The sequence below is a fragment of the Macaca nemestrina genome, chromosome 3 (assembly GCF_043159975.1).
Source record: "Macaca nemestrina isolate mMacNem1 chromosome 3, mMacNem.hap1, whole genome shotgun sequence".
NCBI lineage: Eukaryota > Metazoa > Chordata > Mammalia > Primates > Cercopithecidae > Macaca > Macaca nemestrina.
This window is the reverse complement of record NC_092127.1, coordinates 25,775,759-25,800,814: the sequence shown is the minus strand read 5'-3', so window position 1 is coordinate 25,800,814 and position 25,056 is coordinate 25,775,759. Positions and strand designations below refer to the sequence as shown.

The 25,056-nt window shown below is 34.0% G+C and overlaps 1 protein-coding gene across 17 annotated transcripts in view; it reads right to left on the bottom strand.

Annotated features, from left to right (window-relative positions):
* The window catches only part of MARCHF1 (membrane associated ring-CH-type finger 1), an 833,115-nt gene that overhangs the window by 322,688 nt on the left and 485,371 nt on the right, over positions 1–25,056 (bottom strand). The window contains exon 2 of one of the 17 annotated variants that reach the window (XM_011752934.3): positions 6,512–6,587. The exons of the other annotated variants lie outside the window; for them this stretch is intronic. The gene's annotated coding sequence lies outside the window, so the exon portion shown is untranslated. The remainder of the gene's footprint in view (positions 1–6,511; positions 6,588–25,056) is intronic. 17 annotated transcript variants of the gene reach the window in all.

Here is a 25,056-nt window from a genome sequence, read left to right as displayed (position 1 = left end):
CATAAAGTTCTGCCATCTGAAAAAAATTGTTGCAAGTACAATAAATTTAGCATATGACATCTATCATCAGTACAATCTATCCAAAGCAATAATTTAAAAAAATCCTTACTACGTCATGAGTAGAAATATTCCACAACTCTTTCTAGATTTCTAGAACTTCTTATTTGGGGGAATGTTTTGTCTCTGAAAAAGTCATATCAACAATGACTTCTAACATAATGGAGAAACATTGTTTCCCTTGTAAAGTTTTACAGCCTACTTTTCCACTCCACCACCCTCAGTAATTAGAAATAGTTTATTGCAGGTCTTTAGTTAAATGCATTACACTGTCAATTAAATATCAAAAATAATGTGCAGTAATTATTTTTCACAGCATCCAAAGCAATTAGCAATCTGGTCGTTTGTAACATTTCAGAGATTCAAAACTGCACATTTCAAAGCACTAAGAAAAGTAACATAAAGAACGGTGCGCTAACAGATTGATGAGTTATTATTCTAAATGACAAAATACTCAAGTTAAATGCATCTGAACAATGTAAATAGGAAAGTGATAAAAAAGATCTTTTATTAAAAATGTCTAAGATACTCAACAGAATGGATTTCTTAATAAGACCAGCAATCTAATATGAGTGACTCATTCAATTGAGGTACAGAGAAATGATAAAGGGAACTTGGAAACAATTGTTTGAATGATGTTGAATTATTAGTGCTTGGCCTTTCAAACACATTGCTTCAGAGTTATGTAAAATTGTGATCTATTCAATACAAAATCTGCATACTTAATTTGCACTCTACAGAAAGTAAATATTTCCTCATTCCCAGTAACACTATCTTGGTTACTCATCAGCTTTTAATTGCATTTCTTGAAGTGTGCTAAGAGTAAATGAAAATAAGGATCTTTATTCAAAGGCAAGGAGTGAAATGATACATAATGACCAAAACAGTTTAATCAAGTATAAACAAATGTTCTACTTCTAAATCATTTACCATTTTTTTTTCAATTTTAACTCTATAATTAAATATCACTTTAGTACTTATAATAAAATGCTAAATTCATTTATGAATGAAGAACATAATCGTGTGGCCCACAAAATTATGACACCATCAGTATCTATTCTGAGATGTGTTTGCAAAGGTAGCCAACTTCTTACTTCCCATTCAGATTCTTTTTGATGCTGTGGTGGTAGTAGCTTTGTCATTCCTTATTGAGTCAATATTAATCCATAAATATTTATGAAGCCCCTACTATATTTTAGGTACTGAAGCAGGAATAGTTGTCATAAGAAGAGGATAACTTTCATTTTTGATGTGATTTGGGTTCAGTGCAGCGATCTATTCTAGAGAATTTTAAAGTCCATGGACCACTGGGATCTTTCTGATCTCTAATTTTTAGATTTTTACGCTTACTTGCACAACTCTAAGGTGACTGCCTGCTCCCCCTCATCATGTCTTCCTTGAAGCCGGCCTGTGCAAATCATCTTTTTGAACTGTTTTGTTGGACAGTTGTCAACAAATCATCATGACAACTTTTGGCTACACCTGCTGAAGTATTATAACAAAATGCCAACTGCATTCTAGTTTTCTATTGCATATAACTGTCATTATCTTATTTTAGGATTATTAGCTAGGCTAAATAATTCAGAAAGTTAAAATACATACTTTTAATATAAATAATATGTTAGTAATAATCATTAAATACTATCCATGGACAGTGTACAGACTATTTTAAGAAAGCAGACCAGAAACAAGATACATTGCTATGGACTGGAAAGTTTATAATTTAGTTTGAACTTATAGGAATGTTTATAAAGACAGTTAAGTGTGTGAAATGAGAGACAGCAATCTAACTACACAGCTTCACTTCAGTTTTTTATTATATTAATGTAGAATCTATGAAAACAATAAAAATGTCTGTGATGGTTACATTTCTATATCTGGACATTCATTTCATGTCCAAGAGATAAATTTTGTTTAATGATTTACTTTAAATAATATGCATTTTCTGAGATGTCAGCTACGTTAGAATCACAGCATCATCTCCTGGAGAAGTCAATGTTTGAATAACCTCAAAAGGGGCTGGGCACCATGGTTCATGTCTGTAATCCCAGCACTTTGGGAGGTCGAGGTAGGTGGATCACTTGAGCTCAAGGGTTTGAGACCAGACTGGTCAACATGGTGAAACCCTGTGTCTACTAAAAATACAAAAAATTAGCCAGGCGTGGTGGCGTGTGTCTCCTGTAGTCTCAGTTAGTACTCAGGAGGCTGGGGCAGGAGAATTGCTTGAATCTGGGAGGCGGAGGTTGTAGTGAGCTGAGATGGCACCACTGACTCCAGCCTGGGTGACAGAACAGGACTCTGTCTCAATAAACAAACAAACAAACAAACAAACAAACAAACAAGTAGCCTCAAAAGAAGCAGCATGAGTATAGGTGTAAATCAGAAGGGAGAGAGAGAGAGACAGAAACAAGGAGAGACCATTGCGTTACCCCTTAAATCCTGTTGGTAAGGGAGTGTTACAATTGCCCAATAACAATATGTTCTTTTCTGTTATCACGAAACACTTAAAGTTTGGATCACATTTCAAAAATATTTTCTTTTTTGCATTACTGATGCTAAAATACAGATTCTAAAAATAGTTTAGGTGAGTTGAGAGAACTGAAGAATTGAAATGTTGATTGCTGAGCCTCTGTAGACCAGCCTTCTTCCTACACAGGTCTGGAATACTCATCATATTTTTAGGTGTAAGAATGTGCTGTCAGTCAGAAGGGTAGGCAAATTATAAGCATTTATAATTAACCCCAAAGCACTTTAAAATGTAAGTATCATTAGTAATATATCAAAATAGGAAAGTGGTCATTAAGCACTCATGTTAATTGCTGTCTAGTCATTGAACCAAGCTAATACGAGATGCAGCAATGAGCAACTTATATAATGATCACAGGAAATTGAGATTTAACTAAGCTTAATTTTTAATATGCTACTTGAAGCAGATATTTAATTTAATAAATAGTAGCATAGTGCATTCTCTGTGAACTACACTGACAACAAATTAATATTAGGAAAAAATTAAAAGCAATTATATCTTATGGATAATAATTTACTTTTAATTCAGGAAACATCTAGTGAACATTTTCTTTGTGCCAAACACCGTGCTTGGAACCTTTGGTACAGAGAGAGAAAAGACCCAGAGCTTACAATTAGGAAGGGAAACAGAGAAGAAACCCAATTTTTATAAGACGGTGTGATAACAGCTATGATAGCAGTACACTGAGCACTATGAAAACGTTGAGAAAAGACATTTAACTTAGCATGAGATGCAGGGAATGGCTGATTTTGGAAGACTTTCCAAAGAAAGTAACAATTACAAGTAATTTACATGAAAGTTAAAATTGTTACTATTCTAAAGGCTTCTGTCACTACAAGCTGTTTTGCACAACTCCAGCGGGGGCATCATCTACATTGCAATCCATGTAAATGACACTGTACTCCAAGGAATGCTTTTCACATTAAACACCATGAGAATGGTACGCCTAGAATTGTGCAACCTGGCAGCCCTGCTGGACTGATTTCTCCAAGTGAAGCTTATTATACTCACTTTATTTTACCCCAAGGCTAATGTAATTTAATGTTAAACTCAGAGATTTGTTTGCCACAGGAAAATGCAGTTGCCCACCTCTATTTATCTCTCTGTCTCCTCAACTACTTCCTTCCTCAAATTTGCCCATTCCATATCCTATCTAGTTGTGCAGTTACGACTGAGCTAAATGCTCCGTCTCTTCACCACATGCATAGAACTGAGAAAGTGCCCACCTTCCTCATTCTGAAATTTGAGACTTGAGAATGGTCTTGTCTAAGAATGTTAAGGGCTTTTAAACGGAACATTTTAGAGATTTTGTGTATTTGTTTAGCTAATGTGTCATTAAGAAACATAAGTATCAACTATTAGCCCGTCACCTAAATAATAATAAAGTTCAATTTCCATTATGAAAGGAACAACTTGCAATTAAGAGAAGTGAAAATGTGTGAGCCTGTGTGTGTTCCAATAGTGACTCAGTATATATTGAGAAAACTCTCACATTCATGCCTGTCACTCACATTTGCTGCTGGTGTGGACTTCTGAGTAGATGTTTTCACGTGCTCAAACACAGTCCTCACACGTGAATTGTTCCTAACGACCTGGGGTGCCAATGAACACTAAGAACTTCTTCTCGGGTTGAATTCTGCAAGAACAGATTACTGTATATGATAAATTTATTGCTATGTAATGGAGATGTGTCCTGGAGGTCTTTTTAATTTCTGCGAGTAGGATGTTAAGTTTCTCAAATGGAGGGAGAGGTTCATAGTTGTATTCTAAGATGTGGAAGAGCAACTGAAATAGAATCCAATAAGTAATTGTTGATCATACAATGAATGAGAAGGTAAAGAGTTCTTTTCTGAATAATCATGACTTGTAGTGAAGGCTTAAATTCTTTGGTGCTTTTAGCTTAGACTATTTGAAATATATATTTAGTATAGAGAATTCTTTTAAAAAATTTTGTCTCTACCTTGCAATTACTTTTAAAACCACTAACCTTTCTATGAAGTCAGATAAGCTACCCTCACCTTGCAAGGTGGCATGATAGTGACTGAAGAAATGGCACAATACAAGGAAGTAAGGCTCTCATTCTCTCCTCTATTGAGGCAATGCAGAGAGAAAAGCTTTTTTTTTTTTTTTTTTGAAATGGAGTTCTTGTTCCTCAGGTTGAGTGCAATGCCACAATCTCAGCTCACTACAACCTCTGCCTCCCAGGTTCAAGTGATTCTCCTGCCTCAGCCTCCCAAATTGCTGGGATTACAGGTGCATGCCACTACACCCAGTTAATTTTTTGGATTTTTAGTAGAGATAGGGTTTCGCCATGTTGGCCAGGCTGGTCTTGAACTCCTAACCTCAGATGATCTACCTGCCTTGGCCTCCCAAAGTGCTGGGATTACAGGTGCAAGCCACCATGCCCTGACAAGAAAAGCTTTTTGAAAAGACAGTACTGGTAGCAATATAAGCCATTGTCCTAGAGATCCTCAGGAACAGGAAGGAGAGGTTTCTAGGTAGGTAACTTTGGAGAAACTATAACAATAGTGACTCCTCCAATTCTAATTATACTAAGAGATGTAAGTGACCCCAAAGAGAGAATGAAGCTCCCACATAAATAGTTACACCCAGAGATGGGGCAGTTGGTGTTCTTTAGTGATGACTGAAAACCTTCCTTATGGAATTGAGTGTGTTAGTGTGGAACTCAGCACACAGCTTGGGCCAATCTTGTAGATGTAAAAATAAAATGTAGAGACTTCCAGTTTAAGCTCTGACATGTAAAGAGTTTGGAAGTCATAACTCCCATTCTTTTAAAATGAGAAAGCTGCATAAAAACTGAAAATAATTTTTCTTGGACCCATTAGAGAACTGAAGTTGCAGAACAAACCACCACTCCCAAAATATGGAGAGAGGAAAATATAGAGAATTATGGTTGATTTCAGGATACATGGGGGGAAGTTGATGGAGCCCTAACCGGGTGGAAATTCTTAAGATGTATCTTCAATATATTATTGGAGACAGTGGGGATTAGGTTGAAAGTGAGAACTTCCGGGAGGTTGCATTATTAGTGGGGACTCTACACTTCCCTGGGTTTTACTGCTAGGCAACTTAATCTATATTTCATAAGAATATCTGAGAAAGATACAATAGTGGCACTAGCAGGGGAAAAGGACAAGCAAACACTGTGAAATACCCCAAACGGTCTTATAAAAAAGGTTTATTCTCCAGGGGAAAATATCTTGCCGAGGTTTACTAACCCACCAGAATAAGGGTCATTTCATCCCCACTCCAGGCTTTTCTACTCTTTCTGCCCTGTCTATGGTGGGGAGGGAAGCTAAGAAACACTTGTGAAGGCCACAGCCCAGAAATACAGGCTCACTAAAAGACTTTGATTGAATCATACAGTTACAGAACACTTCCCCTCTACTGTACCTTACCATGATACCAACAAGGCTCAAGGTAAAACAGCGATGTGTAGCTTAAAGAACTGCAGGATGCACACTCTTTGTGGAGGAGTACTTTGGGAGCCCAAAGGCAACAGGATAGACAAATACTAGGGCACTACAAGAATTCTATAGCTACAGTAAATATTAAATACAGCCCAACTTCTAGCTGGAATAACACAGAAACTCCCATTACCTCAGTTTCTGTTGCCTGATGTACCATGCTTAGCTTTCTACGACGACAAAAAAACTACAAAGCGTGCTGGAAAGCAGGCAAAAACAGTGAAAATATATATTAAAAAAGCACTAGAACCAAATCAAATATGACACAGATAATAGCTCAAGGTATTTAAAATATATACGATTAACATGTTAATAGCTATAGAGGAAAAAGGAGACAACATCAGGAACAAATGGGGAATGTTAGCTGAGAGAAGGAAGCTCTAAGAAAGTATCCACAAATGGCTAGAAACCAAAACATTGTAACGATAATGAAGAATACCTTTGGTGGGCTCATCAGTAGTCTGGAAGTGCCCAAGAAAGGTGTCAATGATCTTGATGACAGAGAAACTTCAGAACTGAAATGCAAAGAAAAACAAAGAATGGAAAAAAGAAAACACAGAACATCCAAGAATTGTGGTATAATTTTTAAATTTGTAACATATGTATAACCAGAATACCAGAAGAAGAAAAAAGAAATAATAGCGCAAAAGAAATGTTTTAGGATACAGGGTTAATATAGAAAATCAACTGCTTTCCTGTATACCTTTCCTTATACCTATATACAATCAATGCACAATTAAAATTTGAAATAAATTAATACTTTTTAACAGCATCAAATATTATCTAGGTATAATTTTACAGGATTTATATAAAAAACTGTAAAACTCTGATTTAAAAAAATCAAAGAAAATCTAAATAATAGCAGAGACATACTCTTCATGGATGGGAAGACTCAACTTTGTTAACACATTAATTCTTCCCAACTTGAGCCGTATATTTCATGCAATCTGAATCAAAATCTGAGGAAGATATTTTATAGATAGTGATACACTTCTTCTAAAGTTTACGGAGAAAGGCAAAATACCTACACTAGTCCACACGATACTGAAGAAAAACAAAGTTGGAGAACTCACACTACCCAGTTCCAAATTTACTATAAAGTTACAGTAATCAAGACAGTGTGGTATTGGAAAAAGAGTAAATATATAAGACAATAAAATGTAATAGAGATTTTAGAAATAGACTCATAAATAGAGTCAACTCATCTTTGACGAAGGACCAGAATCAATTCAAGAGAAAGACTAACCTTTTCAATCAATGATTCTGGAAGAATTGGACATCCATGTGTAAAAAAAAGACTCTAGACACAGATCTTATACTTTTCACAAAAGTTAACTAAAAATGAACCATAAACTTAAATGTAAATGCAAAACTGTAAACCTCTACAGGGAAACAGAAAATGTGGGTGACCTTGGGTTTCGTAATGAGGTGGTAGATACAACACTAAAATCATGATTCATGAAATAAAAAATGTTGATAAGTTGGAATTTATTACTATTATCAATTTATTACTATTATTACTATTTATTTATTATAAAGTATAAAAGTATCTTTTATACTTTATAAAAGACTCTTAAGAGAATTAAAAGACAAGCCACAGACTGGAAAAAATATTTGCAAAATGCATATTGAATAAAGGACTTGTATTCCAAACATACAAAGAACTCTTAAAGCGCAACAATTAGAAAGTGAAGTACCCAACAAAAATAAGCAAATGATCTGAATAGACGTTTCAATAAAGAAGATGTACAGATGTATATCAAGCATACGAAAAGATGCTCAACATTATATGTCATTAAGGAATTGCAAATTAAAACAACAATGAGATGCCACTACATACCTATTAAAGTGGATAAAATGCAACAGACTGATAATACCAAATACTGACAAGGATGCCAAGCAACAGGTATTCTTTTCCATTGTTTGTGGGAATACAAAATAGTACAGCCATCTTAGAAGACAATTTGGTAAGTTAAACGTAATCTTATCATACAATCCAGCAACTGCACTTATAGCTATTTACCCAACTGATTTTTAAAATGTATGTCTCACAAAAATATGCACACATATGTTTATAGCAGTTTTATTCATAATCATCAAAAACTGGAAGCAACAAACATGCTCTTCAATAGGTGAATGGATAACTAAATTGTGGTACATTCATACAATATCATATTATTCAGTAATTAAAGGAAATTACCTATCAAACCATTAAAAAGGCATGGATGAATATTAAATGCATATTGCTATATTTAAAAAACCAAACTGAACAGGGCTACTTTCTGTATGATTCCAATTATATAGCATTCTAAAAAAGATAATGCTATAGCAGCAGTAAAATGATTAGTGGAGGGCAGTGAGACTATTTAGTATGATGCTTTAGTGGTGGATATGTTACCCTATGCATTTGTGAAAATCTTATAGAACCTCACAGCACAAAGTGTAAATCTTAATGTATGAAAATTAAAACATATCACTTCAGAGTTCAGGGATCCCAGGATGGAAAGCAGGCTGTGAAAAATACAATCTACATATATTACAAATTATAGAACCATCTCACTGAAGATAGTGAGGAAAAATGTGCTGACTTAAGCTAAGTACCTTTAGAAAGGAGTGCAGTCTGAAAGGTTAAAGGCAAAATACATTGTACATAAGCACTGTGCTCTAGTTCATAACATGGTCCCCTGTGGAGGTATGACTTAGCAACACTGACAGTGCTATAAATGCATATGAGAACTGAACAATTAGATAGAGGTTTGGCAGATAGTAGATGACCAGGTTTTTGATTGTTGGGGTGGGAGTTTGCAGATAAGCAAGTGGAAAAATATATGCCATGTAATAATGGGTCGGAGTTGGAGACATTAATATGAACTCATGTTTAGTTTAATATGGATAAATGTGATTACATAATATGTGTACACACTTAGGTTAGTATACATTCATATATCTCACTACTCTGTCACTTGACAGGTCCTGGAAACAATGATACCCTAGTGGCAACAAATATGCCGAGTGCCCCGATTTTGGTTTTTAATGTTATTCTCCAGTAAAAGGAACCAGGGTTGCTTTAATAAATGGCTGATTCTGGGGCTAGGGTAGGAAAAACAAGAGATGAGCCTGGAGAAACTTGCAGCGCTGGAAAGTAAGGAAATGCTTAAAAACAAGACAAAATATGACACAAACCAAACACAATTTGGGAATGTATTAAAGAGACACAGTAGCCAAACAAAATAGCTCCACAATGACCAAAGCTGACACAATTTGAGCAACGAAATAAAGTAGTAACAGAGTATGACCCAAAGTATAACATAAACATCCACAAGTCTACACTGATATAATGAATGATTGAATAAAGAAATAAATGGAGGAGAAAGACAGTCTCTTGTGCAGAATTGTCATTTCTCTGTTCAAAAGTGGAGAAGGAACATAACCTCTCACAGCATTGTGAACTGTACATAGAAACTTCCTTCAGAAGAGTACAATATGAAAAGACAGAAAAATAACTTGATAGTAGAGAAACCTGAAAAACATACCTTAGCCAGGTGATCAAAATGATACATTGACTTAAGATGAGTTGGAAATGGTACTTTACCTCTATGATTTCCCTCTTTAAAACACATAACTCCAATCTAATCAGCAGAAAAAAAAATCAGAACAATCTCAATTGAGGAACATTCTACAACAAACCTGATCAATAATCCTCAAAACTGTCAAGGACATGAAAAACAAGGAAAGTCTAAGAAACTGTTACATACAGCTAAATGGAACCCAAGGAGACCTGAAAAGTAAATGTAATGCAACCTACATAGGATGCTGGTAAAAACTGGATAAAATGAAGAAAATATGGATGAAGTTTGCACTTTGGTTAATAATAACATATTAATATCAATTCACTAATTGTAATAAACGTGCCACATCACAGTAAGCTGTTAATAATAGGAGAAATTGGGTGTAGAGTATATGGGAACTCCTCGTAATAGGTTTGCAATTTTCTAAGATTGTTCTAAAATTTAAAAAAAATATATTATTTTAAAATGTTAATTATATTTTCAGGTCTGTGAAAACTACATATTTCAATATAGAGCTCTAAGCAATAACCTGTAGAAGAGTTCGTGTGTCTAAAGGCTAACTGATGATTTAATAACACTAACAAATTGTTCCAAATTATATGGTTCAGGCATTTATTGTAAGGAAACGTAACAGATAAAGTTAGAAATTTTGAGTGGAGTTATTTTACCTTCTTAAGAAAAATAAATAAATAACTATAGGAGACTGGAAGAAAAACATGCATCACTGATTTAGGACAGAAAAGTGAAATAAAAGTTGTTTCATTTCTCAAAAGTAATCACCTCTGGACTTAAAATAAGCCAGCTTGCACTCCCATCTCTCTTTAAATGAGGGAATGTGGTATGAAAATAAGTCATATAATTTAAAGCAATGCCTTAAGAATATGTTTTGCTATGTGTATCAGACATACATACTTTCTCACGATTCCATTTCTCAAAGGCACGAAACTATGAGTGTATAAGAAGGGTAAAGAAAAAGAAGCTTGGGTTTCTTGAGTAGCTCTTTATGAACACACTTAACGGTGTCTGAATAAAATATGGGTTTACAGGTTTTTCCAGTGTGAAACATCTTTTGAATATAACAAGTTTAGCAAAGACACTTGACATAATAGTAAGTTTACTTTTTCACATAGATTTCTTAAGAAACTGTGTTGCCATGTGGATTTAAGTTCTGATTGTAATAACTTTGTAATCCATCCCAGGGATTTATGGCCCGCATCTTAAAAGCCAGTGGAATGACTAGATATTTCGCATAAAAATTTCTAATATACAGTTTTTACTAGCCACATGGAGTCTGCAAAAAATGACTTCCAGCAAGATCAGTTTTATGTCTGTCATGTTGTCTGAGTTGATTTCAAGAAGATCGCATCACTCATTACCTATAAAATGTGTATGAAAGATCTATGCCTTTATAACAGATAGGCATGACTGATATTTAATATAAATATTTTACATACATTTTATTGTTTCACTTAAAAGCACAACAGCTGGGGCAGGGGCATTTTATTATTTAATATAATATAACATCTAAATAGTTAACATATGAAAATATAAATAAATACTTGCCTGAATGTCTAGGTTTATTTTGGGGATTTCAATCATTTATATGAATATAGTTTTTTCTGGTAAATTTTGCAAAACTCTAAAGATTAAAAAATGTCATGTACAATTTTTCCTTCTGTTTCTGCCCATGTTAAGGTAATATGGATCTCCATTTCTTTCCTTTCCCATATTAACAGCTGAAATTTCTAATAAATTTCTTAGAACCAAAGAGATATTTTTATCTCTTGACACTGTAACTCTTCTAAAAGAGTTATATATTTTCTTCTTGACTTTGGTCTCTAGGGAACTCAGAAATCAATTAACAACATCATTTAATGTTTTTTTTTTAATGTTTCCAGCATTTATGTTTACTTAATGTAATCTTGAGCAAGTTTTAAAGTCTGAACATCATTAGCCATTGGCATTCATCTTTTTTACCTATTTTTAACTATTCCAAAAACCTATATAGTTCTCTCAAAATTATTTTGCAAATGATAAAAACTACACTCAGATAAATACATTTCTAAACTGTATTATACACCAAGAGTCAAATAATTCTTTTTTATGTAAAACAGTAATTTATTTCAGGTTTCAAAATATACATGTGGAATGAAAATACAGAAAAAATAGCATACAAGTTGGGAAAAAGAGACTATATGGAATTAGGTGTTCTGATTGTAACACCTATATTATGAATTATATATTATTCAAATATCAATTATGTAACAGTAGGTAAATCAAGACATATCTAGGTAACCATTTACACAGAGGTAGTCAAACTAAAAATTAAGGGCAAAATTCTCACCTTCACTTTAAATACCAGCCAGAAGCCCAGAGGTCCACATGGTCACACTCACTTCTAACCAACTGGCTATAAAATTTGGGTTCTCACAGCACTCTCAGTTTTAATAATTCACTAGACCAAGTCATAGAACTCAGGAAAGCACAGTACTTTAAATTACAGTTTTATTATAGCAAAAGGAATCAAGTTAGTACTATCCAAAGAAAAGACATAAGGAGAAGTCTAGAAGTCTTTCAAAAGTGAAACTACTATAGTCCTCGAGGACATGTTACTCTGCCAAAAATAAAATATCACAATGACCAAAAAGTACTGTCAGCCAGGGAAGCTCACCTGACTTCTGGGGCCTATATTTTTCTTGGGGTTTTCTTACCTAGACATGATTGAGTCATTGCCCACATGACTCAGTCTCCAGGTCCCCCTAAATTGCCTGGAGATTAGGCTGATATCACATGACTCAAATTTCTAATCACATGGTTAGTCTTTCTGGCACAGCCATACTTTATCCTAAGTCACCTCATTAGTGTGAACCATTTAGGGACTCGCCATGAGTCACCTCATAAGCATAAACTATAAGTTGTGGTCTGAGACACCCAACATAAAATCCCCTTCTTCCTTCTTCATCTATTTTTTAAACAATGATATTTACATAAAATGAAGACAAAAAGAGATAAAGTACTAATGTATTATCAGTTACTCTTGCCATTTAATTTCTTTGTTAGATAACTGGTGATAGTGGTGATAATGACAATAAATATAAATTTTGTGACAATAAATATAAATTTTTTAAACACTAAATATATGGAGGCCTATTTGTGGATTTCCTTCCATATATGAAGTTAATTGAACACACATATCCATAATATAGTACAATTTAATTATTTTAATAATAAACTTATTGTATATAGTCTAATTAGAATTAATTCCAATGGTAGAAATACAATGAATATGCCATTTTATACTCGGCCCCCTTTCTTCAGGGACACTTTACCTGAATAATGACTCAGATATTGACTACCAAGACTTTCTTTTTTTGCAGTAGGCTAATTTGCCACACACAATTCTTTGCCATTCCCAGAAATTACTTTGTTCAAATTCCAAAAATACTGATATAGATATTCACTAGTATCTAAGTTTAAAATATCACAATTTAATTGATTATAAACAAACATCCAAAATTCAAAGTGATAATGGCTATATCAACTTTCATCTATTTCCTTTTTTTTTTTTTTTTCCTGAGAAGCTTATTCTTCTGGTGAGTAGTCTCCTCTTCTGTATTCATTTCCCCGTAATTTCTCTCCCTGCCTCATACTCTCACACTTGTGGACATGCTGTCTACACTGGAATACTTCATCAGTAGCTCAGCAATATCTTGCCTGGTTACTTACCTGTTTCCCCATCTACGTGAACTTGGTAGTTTGTTTATTCCATCACCAGAGGGCCTTTTGCATTGCATTACTATTAGTTGTTAATTGTCTACCTCCCAATCTGCACTGAGAGTACTCCAAGAAATGGATGGGGGTAATTTCAAATAGGTCTGTTATATCTCCAAGACCAGGAACAGATCATAGCACTCAATAGTGTTCAACATTCAAATATCAAATGTCAATATCAAAATAGAAAGGAAAAATAAACAGTATCCAAATAAAGAAAATATTGTTTCACAAATTAATGAGAAAAATTTATGACCCAATGATGAACACTATTTTGCTGTCTACATGAAAAATGTATAAGAATACTATAAAATATAAATTAAAGTGAAAATCATACAGAGAGAAGTTCATTTGTGAGAATATGACAAAAACTGCAAATTTCTTTAAATACAAATAGAACGTTGGCACCAAACTAGTAAATATAAGATATGTTATGGAAAATATTCAACAGTTGATTCTAAAAGAGAAAAACAAAACATAATTTGAATACATCAAACATTAGGAGCTTTAAAAGAGTTCTAATTTCACTGTGTAATTTCATCATTTCACAAATGTATGTATTTGTGTACATATATCTATTATATACCCATACATACAAATGTGTACTTTGGAGCCGATCCCATGAGACCTAAATTTGGATATATGAATAGTAACTTTTAAAATAACATCTGTGAAGATCCATCTGAAGATAAGTTTGACATTTAAAATATGTTCTGCTTCACTGTGGAGACTAAAGTTGAACTGGTGATTAAAAATTTAAACACTTTGTTTTTTGACACGATAAAATAAAAAGAGACTTTGCTGGGTTTTATATCATTCCAAAGACTGCCTGTGTGGTGACAAGCAAGTAGTGTACAACTTCAGAAATTTTTTTTTCAAAAAAGATTAATAAGGCCATGTGAAATAGGCAGGAAGTTATAACATGATACATGTTTTCCTGCCATATTCCTGATGGCACTATTTTCACTAATATTTAATAGACCATTTACAATGTGTCTAACAGTCTCTTTAAATTTAATTCATAATACACATCAAAAGTATGAACCTTCAAACAATAACCTAGAATGAGCAAGGTTCTACTAGACACCCTTCCCCCAGCCCCCCAGAAAAAGATCTCTAGAGGAGCAAGAGAAAGCCAGGAATGCATGTGTAGTTCAAAGATTACTTGAGTGAGCTTGGTAAGATTTAGGTATCATGCTTTATTTCCCCACGCATAATCTATATCTGTGATAATTTGGACATTTATACAAGTTTAACTATGGCTTCTTAGAAGCTAGGTAGAAACAGAAGGCTGTTCTTTAGGAAATTTGTTACAGAGATGCTCCATGACCTTTGACAGTAGTAAATTCCAATAACAAGGGCAATCCAAACAGATTTGCTGATGTGATGAGCGGACTCAATTTTGCACATCCAGTAGGCTGCATAAATGAAGCCCTGACCCGAGAGACTGCAATTCCAGAACAGGTGTAAAATCTGCCTCAGAGCCATTAATGTCTTGCTTTTTTTGACCTCAGAATTCACAATCAAATAAAAACACAAATTATACGTTGCTACTGTTGAAAATTCCTTCTATATTATCTGTCAGACAACCCAATGGAAATAGAAAAATGCTGAAACAAGAGAACCTTTCCAAGCAGTTTACCTCTTAAGGTACATTATAAAAGTCTACTTTTATTAAGACTAGAAAACACTAAGGCAATTAAATAATATTAAACCAATGACTATTTTATATTACATGGAGTCTAGAGCTATATTTATGAATCACCTCACAACTTAGGTCAAATTTATATAATAGTTTGACCACATTTCATACTACCAAAAATGGACACTCTCTTGCCATTAATATATTGTCCATGACCCTGTGTGCATCAAAATCTCAAGCTTATATCTAAGTCAACATGTAAGTGGATTGGTGGGAATAATATTGAAAATTGGCATCTTTCAAAATAGTGAACTGTCCTGAGACTGCCTTTGAATATGAGAGAAATATAAAGCCTAAGAAATGAACATAGTTAAATACTGGTCTTGTTCTAAAATTCTGACATTTAATTACAAAGTCAAAACTCCAATATGTAACACTTCACAAAGTTTAATGGCCGATTCTGGCTAAACAGGATTTCTGTGTACTTCAAGTACAATAATGTAAAGGAAAAAAATAACTCAGAAAAAATATTTTTCAATTCTCTACATTAATTGTTTTTAAAATTGTGTATTATGTTTGAAGTGTCTAATTGTGCTAAATGACTATCATTAAGATGTGTCTGAAAAATATTTTCCATTTCAAAAGGCTTATCTTTCAAACTGACCCCATTTTTCCATTACTCTCATTTTTGTCCAAATACATGTAAGATATGGACAAAAAAAAGGAAAGATATAGCATTTCTGCCAAATACACATGTTTTTTCTTTGGTTTGGTTTGGTTTGTTGGCATATTATGAATTATGTTTTATATATCACAGAAAAGACCCATTATTTGAAATTAATGTACATAAAAAAGATTCTGGAGTGCACATTTCTTTCCTAATTGCTATCACATTTACCTGAAGTGATTGTAAAGCAAATGGGATGAATTCAGGGAAACTGTCAGTCTAGAGATGATGCTTTTTCTGTTTAGAGAAAGATTAGGATGGCTTAAAAAAGAATAAAATCCTGTCATTCGCAAAAACACGGATGAGCCTGGAGGACATTATGTTAAGTGAAATAAGCCAGCATGGAAAGACAAATACCACATGTTCGCACTCATATGTGAAAGCTAAAAAAGTTGATCTCATAGAAAGAGAGAGCAGAATAGTGATTGCCAGAGGCAGGGAAGTGTAGAGGGAAGAGCATTGCCAGACATTGGTTAATGAATACAAAATTACAGCTAGATTAAGGAATCAGTTTTAGTGCTCTATAGCACTAGAGAGTGACTATAATTTATAATAATTTATCATGTATTTTCAAGTGCCTATAAAGAACAAATTTTTTATGCTCCCAACAGCAAGAAATGATAAATATTTGAGATGATGAATATAATAATTATCCTGATTTGATTATCATACAGTGTACACAGGTATCAAAATATTCTGTACACTATTAATATGTACAATCATTATGTGTCAAATAAAAATAATAATAAAAACAAAACTAAGATAAAAACAGCTAGAAACCAAGAAAACAGTAAATAAAACATAAATCATCGTCTTTCATATGTGAGAGCCAGAGAAGGTATTTTTCTTTTGTGTTATGATATGGTACTCATTCACAATCATATCTGAAGAGTCAGCACAAAACAGCATTGCTTTTTACATGGTCTGGCACAGTTAAGATGTTTAATGCAAGGTCTAATTGGGGATATAACCTAATTGGGGAAATAACCCAAGAGTCTCAGTATAGTGCAACACTGAGATTAACATTTAGCTTATGTTATGCCTAATACCATCTATACCAATATCAAAACTCCACTTATAAAGTACCCTCTCACTAAGGGTGCTGTGTGGGGTTCACTTAGAGAACTTTATACACAAGTCTTTGCCTTCATAATAAAAAGTACAGAAAAGTGAAAGGTAGAATATAAGACAGAATTCACTTGCAGAAAGACCCACAAATCTTAAAATAAATACATCACATCTTGTTTATTATATTAAAATATATGTATGTGACTCCATGACACCAGACATAAAAAAGAATGGTTACAGGATATACATCTGATAACTGTACTTATAGCATATGAAAATTATATGCTTATTATTTTATTATGTAAATATATGCTTATTATCTTATTAGGCAATTAAGAAGATTAAAATACATATTCATTTATTAACATTTCATGCCAGGGATTCCTAGTTAATGAGTAATCCAAAATCAAATGCCAAGAAAATTTGTTTTAGATTCCTTATTATAATTAATAATTTCATGACCTATAATGTCCAAAACAATTGAGTTTTATTTGTCAGTGGAAGATAGTTTATACTGGAGTTTGTTATGTAGTTAGTCAAGATGTAGCTTCAAGTATTTAAATTGAAGAAGCTTAAGAGAAAAAATTAAAACTACTAATACAATAAATCAGCCAGTAAATAGAGTTGAATATTTTACTACACACAGTTAGTGGAACTAAATTCTACATATGTGAGTATAAGTGACATTTAATTCTAATTCAAAATAACCAGAGGTAGCCTGCATTGCATTGGCCAGCCCTTTTGTCTATGTAATGTGCATATGTTCTGGGGCTATCTGAGCATGTGTATCACCCTGAAGTGAAACTAAGTAGATTGCCTGCCCAAAAGGAAGGCGAAGACTACACTTAAATAGGACGGCATGCCAAAGAACACTTAACTTTTTCATTTAAATCTACACAGTGAACTTTTGAAAAATAGTCAATCTGTACCCACAAAAGAAGATGAAAGTATATTCTTTGGAGAGTTGAAGCTAAAAGCTCTCAGCAAAGGATGGTCTCATGTGAGAAATTCGAAAATCACACTTATCTTTTCTACAATAAATAAGTGGTGTGATAGGTAACATCTTTTGCTTTGGAAGAGATTATTTTGTAGAAATGCTGTATCTTAAAATAAAAGATAAACATAGTCAACTATGAGTTACCTACATTCAAAGAGAAGTGTTTTTACCAAACCAAAAATCCATATTTTACTTTCAAGCTGTTCTATGTCAGAATACTAGCGTGTGCGCATGTGTGTATGTGTGTGTATGTATGGGTATAGTCATGTATTGTGATTTTTGACATTTATTTAAAGATAATAAAAATGATAAAGTCATACTTTTGTTACAAACTGGAAAAATAATCAATTTCTTAAGGTTCTTCTTCAGCTAATGAACAATCTCTCTCTTTCCATCAGACTGGTAAAATTGGAGCCTAAGTAGTTTCTCTTTAAGCTTCCGCTCTAGCTAGTTTACACCTCAGTGTACTGGCACTGTTGATTAGACTGTGGGGAGAGAGGACCAAGTTTAAGTATTTAAAATGGAAAGTCTTGTAGAAACTGTACTGGTTCTCATTTATCTGCCATTCCAGACTTCCTTAGCCCCTGAACCTTCGCCATTTGCTCTTATCAGAGCCCTCTGGTTTCCCCTGCTGTTGCCTCATTTCCTAATGCCTCTGTTTATCTTAGCCTCTTTTAAGAGTCAGGCTTTTGAAGAGCTGGACTCTGCATGGTATCCACAAGGTTCCTGACGGTGGGAGATGCAGCCACTCAGACAGCCCTGTGTTACCTGATGGTAAATTTACAGGAGCTCTGGCTCCCCCAGCATCTGCTTTTAGTGGTTTGGTTACACAATCCAGAAGTGTGTGGAGATTAATGCCCAGTGTGGAAAACTAAGATCAGTGAGAGATAGAAAGTAAAAAACAATATGATAAAAAATTCATTTCCCTTCCTTCCTGTTCTTGGACTGTTCTGAGGCATAGCAGCTCTATATGTTTTCCCTGGAGACATCTTTTTGTCCAGGCCAACTGCTCATGTCTTCTTGTGAACTTGTAAGCAGAAAGGTAATGCACCACTTTTATGTGTTTACCCTCATGTGTGCTACTCTGGAATCGCACCCCTAAGAAAATGTTGGCATGTAGGCCTTGCCTCAGCCTTGTGTTCTATAGGCTAGCTGGGCTAAGACAGTAATGAAACCCTGATAGTAGTTCAACTCTTATATTTAAAGAATTTAAAAGAAGTAAATTTAATTTAACAAGCATTAACCTCTAAGTCTAAGACATTGGAAGGCTGTAAACATTAATATAGTCTAGGCTGAGTTCTTATAGAGGTATTAGTCTAGCAAAAGAGATAGATAGAGGCACTAAAGCAATAGTTACCAACCGGGATGGTATCCCAAATATTTAACAATTGGCGGGGCATGGGAACTCACAAACTGCAACAGATATTGGCCTTTTAGTTGTTGGATTATTAGAGATGTTTGGGCAACCACGTGGCAGAAGTACACTCAGAAGGTTAAGGTCTGTGATAATTTGCCAACTGGAGAAGAACTGGAATATATTACCTGTAAAATCAGATATGGTAGTTCCAGTGTGTAGCAGCTCAATATCAGCTCTACACACCAAATACTGTAAGACCCAAAGAGGCAGGAACAAAGGGATATGCAAGTGACTGAGATTTGTATTAGTGGGGCACTAAGCTAGAATATTATATCATGGGTTCCTCCCACACTTGATTATTTTGTAAGTCTACTTAGATAGCCTGCTAGCTATCAAGGTAACATATTTTCATAGCAAGAGAAAATCAAGCTTAAGAATTAAATCAACACTATTCATATTAAAATTGTGTGGCTACAGGCATATACCAGACATGAACTCATGTTCAGAAAATATTCAGTGACAAATGCGTTATTTAATAAAATAGTCATTGGGAATTTTGTTCATTATGGGCTAAGCTATATTTTCTGTGCAATTTTATATATCTGGGGTACTTAAGCTTAGATTTCAAAAGTTTATGAAAAATGATATATTTTTAGATAAATAGAAGCACTGAATTACAAAAATGCCCAGAAAACTTCTGGACTTTATTTACTTGCCTTTGGGATATTTTGTCTTCTTTCAGGCAAAGGTTGGTACCTATTTCCTTTGAAATAAATACAAATTTATAGGGAAAAAACACATTTTGCACACACTCTCACTCTGAGGTTTCCTCTTCAACCACAAAGATTTGAGTACTTTTTATGTGCAATGAAATGTCTGAATCTCTGAAAATTTTGACTTCATGTTTATAAAATGTCTCTATAATTCTCTATTTTCTTTAATTCTGGTCAGTTCAGGATAATTTATGATTGTGGAATTAGCTCAATTTTTCATTTGCTTTAGCTCAACACACACATTGAACTTTAGTTTGATGCCTGCATTTCTTTAAACACATCAGTAATACTTTTTTTGAAAAAAAAAATTCTTCAATTTATCTTCCTTTAAGTGTGTTCAGATAGTTTTATGACTTAAGCAAGTGATTCCCTGGGAGGCCAGTGATTTTTAGATTTTTAAAAACTCTTTAATTCCAAAAGGTCATTGATGTGAAAAGGCAACTCAGCAAGTCTCAGCAGTAAAATATACGAAATCTTAATAATCTGTCACAATTTCTTTCAGAAATAACTTTAAATTGGTGATGATTAAAATCTCAATAGGAAAGAAAATCCACTCCCTTAATTACATTCCTTGCCACAACATGCTATGAGAACAACTCACAAATTCCACAACTTGCCCTATCTTGCTTGGTGACAGAATGGAAAGCAGTCTCATGAACTTTCTCTTCTGCTTTGCATAAAAGGTTGGAATCTTTGTTTTTTCCCTTTACCATTGGTACTAATGCATGAAAAGTGAATCAATTTTTCCGTGTTTAAACCAAACTATACAAAATCTTTACTGATGTGAACTGCCTAATTCGTATTTTGCAAATTAAGATTCTCATGCAACAATACAACAAGGTCAGGTTAACTCCATTTGTTCAATACACAGTTTGAAGAAAATTGCTCTGGTTAGAGAGGAATGATTAACTGATTCTGATCAGAGGTACCAAAGAGAGAAAATGTAGCAAACCTTTGAAGGCTGAATAATAAATTGATACTTTTAAAAAGGAAGAAAGTAGATTTAAGGCAGAGAAAATGACAGAACTGGAGAACACAGAACTGTAAGGACATATATATTGAAGAGATAAAATAAATATTAGAGTTGGAATAAAAAACCCTTATTTGATTTGTAGATACAATCTCTTTACTTCAAAAATAAATATTCAGAGAAATTATATCATGACAAACCCTAGAAAGTAAAAATTGATATTTGAATCCTGCATTTTAAAATGTAGCCTTAACTGTCACCAAATTCAGACTTTATTTTCAACAGCCAACTGCAACTATATCCACCTCAATATACTGTACAAATTGTAGATCTACTATATCTAAAATACAACTTCTCTTCAGAACTTGTTCTGTCATCTAAAACTTCCATTTATTCTTTAGACTTCCCATCCCCTCAGATTCCTAAAACAGAGACTTGGATATCATTCAGTTGATGTCTTCCTAATACTACTAGTGAGCCATGAGATTATCAAGATTGACTTCAGAATGTGTCTCAAATCCTGTTTCTTCCCTCCATCTACTTCCACTACTGACTTAATTCAGTCTTCAACTCTCATTTGGATTACTAAAACAACTGCCTGTTTTCCCTGTAAAGTATGTAGAATGTGACATGCCACTAAATTTTCCATACAAATATGCTTACATGGAAGTTTAAAATATTCTTATGGAACAGGACCAAGGTAAGGGATACAGTTACAAATTTGGTAAGCATCAGGATAGAAGCAATATTAGAGATCATGGAAATAGATGGTCTTACCCAAAATAAGGAGGATGAAAAAGGAAAAAGGGTATGAAATAACCAAACGAAGCAATGTCTTTTTCTTTTTGACAGTCTACTGCTGATGATTTTCTACAACCTTGCATATGTATGTAGAATATACTTTTATTAATTTACTAGGTAAGTCAGGAAATTAACTAGCCTGATTCTCCAAATGACCATAAGAAGAAATATTGGTAGTTGAGAAGGCTATGTAGAGAAAATGTTAAGCTAATAATAATGATAATTAATAGGCCATAATAAAAACGATAACCTTATGGATTCAATCATAAATGTAATTATATTACAACAGTATTTAATTAGTCCTAATTTGTGGAAATTTTATAAAGTGGAAAGGAGTCCCAAAATCTTAAATCTCCACAGGTTTCTGAATAATAGCTATTACCCACACTTAACTATATGGAAACTGTTCAGAATTGTACTGCATAAATGATAATGACAGCATTATGTTGTAAGCTTCTTTGATCTGTCATCACTTGTGATACCAAGATCGTTATTTTCATCCCTACAGAAAAGTTCTTGATTAAATGTCTAAGTGACAGAGGTACCAGTGATTTAATCTCAATATGTTCACCATTTATCTTTTTCTTTGTACATGTCCAGGGTTTGGTCTTCTCTCTTTTCGACAATGTTTCTTAACCCTCATTGCACATCAGAATTAACTAAAGAGCTCTGAAAAAATTATCACTGCCTCAGTCCCACCCTTGACATTTTTATCCAATTAGTTTGCACTTGGGTGTCAGAAGATTTTTTGTTTGTTTGTTTGTTTGTTTTTTCTAATGAACAGAAAGATAGGATTGAGAATCACTGATCTACACTTTCCCCCTGTCTGAAAAATCACAGATACTCTGAAATTTTATCACCCTAATCGCTTTACTTTCCTTATCTATAGATTAATATCTCCAAATCTCCATTCAACATCTCCACTTACTATCTCCAAAAATAAACTCTTGACGTTTCCTCTCTGAATCTTGCTTCTACCCAATTTACTACCCTCCTGCTTACATGCAAAATATGTAACAACTCGGACATGTCTCACCTTCACAGCTACCATCTTGGATCTCCTTGCCCATACTCCGGTCCTCCTATAGTATATCCTTCACAGAGTGGTCACAAAGACTTTTTAAAAGTGTAAATCGAGTAATGTCTGCTGGACACCCTCCAGTGACTTGGTCACACTAAGAATGAAGCCAGATCTCTTCCCATGGCCTTTATGTGGGGGTACAACGATGCAAACATGGACATGAAAGCAGAGGATAGAGAGAGGGGAAAACAAACACATGCTTTCAAACACGGATTCATGAGACAATTTTCAAGCTATCTGAAGGTTTTCTTTTCTATTTTTCTCACTTTCCCCTTCCAGCCACTTTGCCAGGAAACAAGGAGCCCTCTGCTCCCTTGACTTGCACTGCTTCTTCTTAACTTCCTTTGGAGGAATTATTCCAAGGGCCTTGTAGTTACACACACTTTTGACACACACTTTCCAAATACTGGCTTGCTTCTCTATAACAGCAGCTTTTTTAGTCTGGTGGGCAGCCAAAAATGGTAGGTAAGTAGCAGTGGAGGTAAGCAACAGGAGAACATGGCGTTGCTATGAAAAAAAGGATATTTACTCATGTATATGAATCTGTCATTGTTCTTATTTTGATCTGTGCATAGACAGTCAGTAGACTGAATCTGTGCCCTGCTAGTCCATCAAAGAGGTATTGCTTCTGGGTTGTCTGACTTGTAGGGATTTGAAAGACTCTTGAAGAAGTGCAACATCTTGTCCTGCTATCCTGCCAGAAAGGCTTTTCTAACTTAGGATTTGGGAAACACTCAGTTCCTTCCCAGATTTAACACTGCCTCATCTCTTTGTTCTTTTGGAGTTTAGGCTAAAACTGAGTGCATGACCTTGAATCCAGCAGCGCTAGTATATGTGAGTCATTTATCTCTTGGATGGTGAGAAGGAATGTAGGGGACTCTCCCTTAATCTAGTTGAAGGACTCTTTCCCTAAGCCATCAAAATAAACCATCTTCAGTAGTTTGTGGTTCACGTAGAATTAAAAACTAAATTATGGGTACCGTTATCTGTGTATCATCCAAAGTCAGTTTTCTGTACCAGCAATTACAGTGTAATTATTTTCTACCAGCAATTGCAGAGTAATTAGGTAAGTTTATTCTGAATGCTACCTGGAGGCCCGTTCTCCACCCATGAAATGTTCAGGACTAGGCCTGGATATGAGTGTGAGAAGCTTCATTTGTGTAGCACTGAGTAATACAGGGACATCTATATATCTGTCCTCTGAGAAATTACAACCAGCAAAGGGCAACCAGCTCCCACAGCAAAACAATATTAAGTATTGAATCATTAATTAAATAATTAACAGTAAAGAATTTTAGACTTCTTGAATTTTAGAAGGAAAACTCATCTTTAAGGCAGTCACGAAAGAGATTCTATGAAGAGAAAGGTTTCTTAAGATTTTGTGTAACTTGTGTACATTGGAAAAGAGTCCTAGAGATTGCTTATTGGGCGGAAGCATGTGGTATCCTGGGGAACAGAGTGGGACAACTGAGGCAATAAGAGGGAATTCTTGGGTTTGGGGGTGCTCAGAACATCAGCATGGCTGTCAACTAGTGTAGCTGTCCCTATTAACACAAGCTAACTTTATATAACATTTATATAACTATAGCTTTCAGGGCAAAATTACTTATAAAATAACTTTTAAGTAATATAAATATAATTTTTATTATTTTATGTTTACTTTAGGAAACATTTTTATGATAATAGATTTTAATTTTCTATATTTCTAATATAATTATATATTAAACTTTCAATCCTTTAAATTATTACTATTACTAGATAAAAATTATGCAATATATCAATTGCAACTAAATATTTTGCTGAAGTGAAAGAAAGAAAATAGCTTTTCTTGAATAAATATATAATAATATATGAAGTAGGAAGGTTTTATTGCATGATTCTGCCAACTATTGTTGGTCCATTATTAAGACATAGATATTAACAGCGGTAATTAAATTAATATATCCATAATTTTTATCAATTTATACTTAAAAACATAGCTATATACTTTCTAAAAATAATTCATTGCATAAAGTTATATTTTTTCAATGAAAGCATCTGGAGCATATTTATTTAAAAATGTATGGGCTTTTTAAAAAATTAAATATTTGACATATATCTCATGGGTTTCCACCTGAACTCCTGCCCCAGGGATTGTGTTCATACCCATGTCAGTGGGTACCCATTATTCCACACGCAGGGAATCACCTAAGGAAGACAGAAGTACTTTTAAAGAGGATTAAATTAGG